Source organism: Colobus angolensis, unplaced genomic scaffold (assembly GCF_000951035.1).
Source record: "Colobus angolensis palliatus isolate OR3802 unplaced genomic scaffold, Cang.pa_1.0 Scaffold151, whole genome shotgun sequence".
Lineage (NCBI taxonomy): Eukaryota > Metazoa > Chordata > Mammalia > Primates > Cercopithecidae > Colobus > Colobus angolensis.
This window is the reverse complement of record NW_012114611.1, coordinates 1,772,254-1,777,155: the sequence shown is the minus strand read 5'-3', so window position 1 is coordinate 1,777,155 and position 4,902 is coordinate 1,772,254. Positions and strand designations below refer to the sequence as shown.

At 45.4% G+C, this 4,902-nt stretch overlaps 1 protein-coding gene across 2 annotated transcripts in view; it reads left to right on the top strand.

Annotated features, from left to right (window-relative positions):
• Positions 1–4,902, top strand: part of TUBA1C (tubulin, alpha 1c) — a 65,209-nt gene that overhangs the window by 28,208 nt on the left and 32,099 nt on the right. The window contains exon 2 of one of the 2 annotated variants that reach the window (XM_011936187.1): positions 2,344–2,458. The exons of the other annotated variant lie outside the window; for it this stretch is intronic. The gene's annotated coding sequence lies outside the window, so the exon portion shown is untranslated. The remainder of the gene's footprint in view (positions 1–2,343; positions 2,459–4,902) is intronic. 2 annotated transcript variants of the gene reach the window in all.

Sequence of the window (4,902 nt, the reverse complement as noted above, 5' to 3'; positions counted from 1 at the left end):
TCAATGATGAAACAAATTATTTTCTAATGTATACTTTTTTCCTGTCATTTATGTGACTAATTAAGGATCACATGCACTTATGTTATTAAATCTTTTATACTTGACTGCCATATATATATATATTTTTTTCAGAGCTAACAGGTTTTATTTAAAAAAAAAAAAAAAAAAAGCAAATGAATTGCCAAATGAGGAGATAGATAGGGTGAGGTCTGGAAGGCTCCTGAGTGCAGCAGCTTCTGTCCTTTGAGTGTAGTATAGTGGAGCTGGGGTGCACCACCCTCCTGGCAAGTGGATATGTTCTTGTTTACCACCTTGAAACTCTGGGAAACCGGTAATTTAGGGATTTTTATGGCGGCTTCATCACGTAGGCATGATCAGTTTTTAACTCAATCCCTAGTCCTTCTCCCCTCCCTGGAGGGTGGGGGATGTGGCTAAATTTTCAAGCTTCTTATCATGACGTTGTCTTTCTGGTGACCAGACCCTATCCTGAAGCTATCCAGCAAGCCACCAAGAGACCCTCGTTAGTACAAAAGATGTTTCCATCATCCAGGAAGTTCCAAGGGATTTAGGAGCTCTGTGTCAGGAACTTGATGCAGAGGCAAAATACATATTTCTTTATCTTTTATTTTTTAAGTAGAAACGGGGTCCCTCTGTGTTGCCCAGGGTGGTCTCAAACTCCTGAGTGCAAGTGATCCTACCACTTCAGCCTCCCAAAGTGCTGGGATTACAGGCTTGAGCCACTGCACCTGGCCTTAGGCTGTTTTAGAGCAAGCCTTAGCCTCACACCAAATGCAGGTGGAGAAACTCACCCAAAATACAACTAGGGACCTTGCCAAAGCTTACTCTATTTAATCACACTATAAACCAGGATTCCTAGTAATTATAATGGCTCTGAGAGTTTACAGTGAAGAGTCTCTAATTCAGTATTTTGTTATTCTAATCTTTACTTTCCTTACCCTGCAGTGCTTTTCCCTTTGTGGTTTATCTTGTCCTTGTCTTTAAAGGTCAAAATGATTCTGTTGCTTGCTAAGAAACCAACTACCACTTTCCCCAGCAGCTGAATTTTTTTTTTTAATACATATATATTTCTTTGGGCCGGGCCGGGCGCGGTGGCTCAAGCCTGTAATCCCAGCACTTTGGGAGGCCGAGACGGGTGGATCATGAGGTCAGGAGATCGAGACCATCCTGGCTAACACCGTGAAACCCCGTCTCTACTAAAAAATACAAAAAACTAGCCGGGCGAGGTGGCGGGCGCCTGTAGTCCCAGCTACTCGGGAGGCTGAGGCAGGAGAATGGCGTAAACCCGGGAGGCGGAGCTTGCAGTGAGCTGAGATCCGGTCACTGCACTCCAGCCTGGGCGATAGAGCGAGACTCCGTCTCAAAAAAAAAAACATATATATTTCTTTGATAGAGATCTTGCTATGTTGCTCAGACTGGTCTCAAACCTCTGGACTGAAGTGATCCACCCACCTTGGTCTTCCAAAGTGCTGGAATTACAGGCATGAACCACTCTACCCGGTAGATTTATCTTTTTTTTTTTTTTTTCGAGACAGTCTCACTCTATCACCCAGGCTGGAGTGCAGTGGTGCAATCCCAGCCTCCCAGGTTCAAGCGATTCTCGTGTCTCAGCCTCTGGAGTAGCTGGGATTACAGGCACCTGCCACCACGCCTGGCTGATTTTTATATTTTTATTAGAGACAGGGTTTCACCACGTTAGCCAGGCTGGTCTTGAACTCCTGATATCACGTGATCCGCCAGCCTCAGTCTCCCAAAGTGCTAGGATTACAGGCATGAGCTACCATATCCAGTCAGATTTATGTTCTTAGGCTTCCATAGCAATGTGCTTGGCGCTAGGGCGTGGTGGCTGACATCTGTATTCCCAGCATTTGGGGAGGCTGAGGCCAGTGGGTGTGGTGGCACGTGCCTGTAGTCCCAGCTACTTGGGAGGCCGAGGTGGGAGGATCACCTGAGCCTGGGACGTTGAGGCTAAAGTGAGCTACAATGGTGTCACTGCACTCCAGCCTGGGTGACAGAGTGAGACCCTGTCTCAAAAATGAACAAACGAACAACACTAAAAGAAACTAGAGTGCTTGGGGTTAGGCCCTCCTGGCCTTGAGCAAAGGCCATGAAACCCCCCAATGCAATTGAGCAAGCAAGCATCAGGGAAACAGGCTGTGTAGCTTGTCAGGTGATCTCTGTTCCAGGATAATTTTTTTTTCCTCTGAAACAACTTTGGTTTATTATCAGTCATTTCATGCAGAGTAAAGAGAAAGAACAGTGTGAATTTAAAATTTGTTTCCTTGTTTTGAACAAAAATTATTTCTTTTTTTTTCTTTTCCACAGTGTGTGAACCCAGCTCTATCCCTTGGGTTCTGTACAAATAAATGGAGCAGCTGAGGGAACCGGATAAGAAGCTGATTTTGTAGTTACAGGCTGTTCCATATCACCCATTTACAAGGTAAGTGGGGACTGCAACTGACCAAAACAGAGAACTATGTACTTTAAAATGATGAAAACTTTATCTACCAGAAACACATAAAGACCTTTCAGGGGTTCTAAATGGCTTATATTCCTGACTACATTAGAACAAAATATGCTGGAGGGTAAGGAAAAAAGTGTATGGACTAGAGGATCAAAACAGCAAAGTGTTGTAAAACAGAGGCCTGCAAGTGCAGACCCTTATCTGTTCGAACCCTGTTCCAGCCTCCTTCCTTCACTGCATCTCCTGAGGGGTTTGGAGACCACTGCAGATTTTGATGATTTGGGGAAATAAACATGTAATTAAAGTTGTAGATACAACAGTGGTTCTACATTAATGTTTTTGGAGAGAAGACAGTAATTTAGGCCAGGAGTGGTGGCTCACGCCTATAATCCTAGCACTTTGGGAGGCCGAGGTGGGTGGATTACCTGAAGTCAGGAGTTCGAGACCAGCCTGGCCAATATGATGAAACCCTGTCTCTACTAAAAACACAAAAATTAGCTGGGCATAGTGGTGGGCGTCTATAATCCCAGCTACTCGGGAGTCTGAGACAAGAGAATCACTTGAACCCAGGGGGCAGAGGTTGCAGTGAGTCCGGATCAAGCCACTCCATCTCAAAAAAAAAAAAAAAAAAAAAAAAAGAAGACAGTGGTTTAGAAATGAAGGCCTTAAAGCCAACCTCCTGAGGGAAGGGTTGGGATTCCAGAGAAGACGGCTGGACTGAAGGCACCATGGGCTGCTGTGTGACCTCAGGGCAGTTTCCAAAGCCAGGCAGTCTCCATTTCCTCTCCTGTAAAATGGAGGTAACAATAGTGTCTACCTCACAGGGTTATCATGAAGAATAAATAAGTTAAAGCATTTAAACTCCTCAGTCCGGGGATAAACACCTAGCATGCAGATACTGGTACTAGCAGTGGAGGGGCTGAGGAAAGGGGTTGGGAGGAGGCTTTTTTTTTTTTTAATTTTATGGTTGCAAGCCAGGCGAGGTGGCTTAAGCCTGTAATTCCAGCACTTTGGGAGGCCAAGGTGGGAGGATTGCTCGAGGCCAGGAGTTCAAGACAGCCTGGACAACATAGCAAGACCCTCTACAAAAAAATACAAAAAATTAGCCAAGCATGGTGGCGTACACGGTAACCTCAGACATTCGGGAAGCTGAAGTGAGAGGATTGCTTGAGCCCGGGAAGTTGAGGCTGCAGTGAGTCGTGATCACGCCAGTGCACCCCAGCCTGGGTGACAGAGGGACACCCTGTTTCAAAAAAAATGTTGTACAGCTGTACAATGTGTTTGTGTTTTAAGCTGTGTTATTACAAGGGTCAAAAAGTTTTAAAAAATGAAGTTTACAATTTTTTTTTTTTCTTGAGTGGAGTCTCACTCTGTTGCCCAGGCTGGAGTGCAGTGGTACAATCTTGGCTCACTGCAGCCTCCACCTCCCGGGTTCCAGCTTTTCTCCTGCCTCAGCCTCCCGAGTAGCTGAGATTAGAGGCATGTACCACCACGTCCAGCTAATTTTTTGTCTGTTTAGTAGACACAGGGTCTCACCATGTTGGCCAGGCTGATTGTGAACTCCTGACCTCAAGTGATCCGCCCGCCTCAGCCTCCCACAGTGCTAGGATTATAGGCATGAGCCACAGAACCTGGCATTACAAATTTTTAAAGCTACAGTAAGCTAAAGTTAATTATTGAAGAAGGAAACATGTTTTCAAGTTTAATGCAGCCTAAGTGTCAGTGTTTACAAAGTCTACAGTAGTATACAATAATGCCCTAGGTCAGCTGCGTGCAGTGGCTCCCACCTGTAATTCCAGCACTTTGGGAGACCCAGGAGGGAGCATCACTTGAGCCCAGAAGTTTGTGAGCAGCCTGGGCAACAGAGTGAGACCCTGTTTTTATAAAAATTATCTATTTATGTTTTGTTTTTTGTTTTTCTTTTTGAGATAGTCTCGCTCTGTTGCCCAGGCTGGAGTGAACTGGTGTGATGTGGGCACACTGCAACCTCCATCTCCCTAGTTCAAGTGATTCTCCTGCTTCAGCCTCCCAAGTAGCTGGGATTACAGGTGTGCACCACCACGCCTGGCTAATTTTTGTGTTTTTAGTAGAGATGGGGTTTCACCATGTTGGTCAGGCTGGTCTTGAACTCCTGACCTCAGGTGATCAGCCCGCCTTGGCCTCCCAAAGTGCTAGGATTACAGGCATGAGCTATCGTGCCCGGCTATAAATAAATAATTCAAAAATGAATTTTTCTTTTTTTTTTTTGAGATAGAGTTTTGCTTTTGTTGCCCAATCTGGAGTGCAATGGCACACTCTCGGCTCACCACAACCTCCACCTCCGAGGTTCAAACAATTCTCCTGCCTCAGCCTCCCGAGTAGCTGGGATTACAGGCATGTGCCACCATGCCTGGCTAACTTTTTTGTATTTTTAGTAGAGA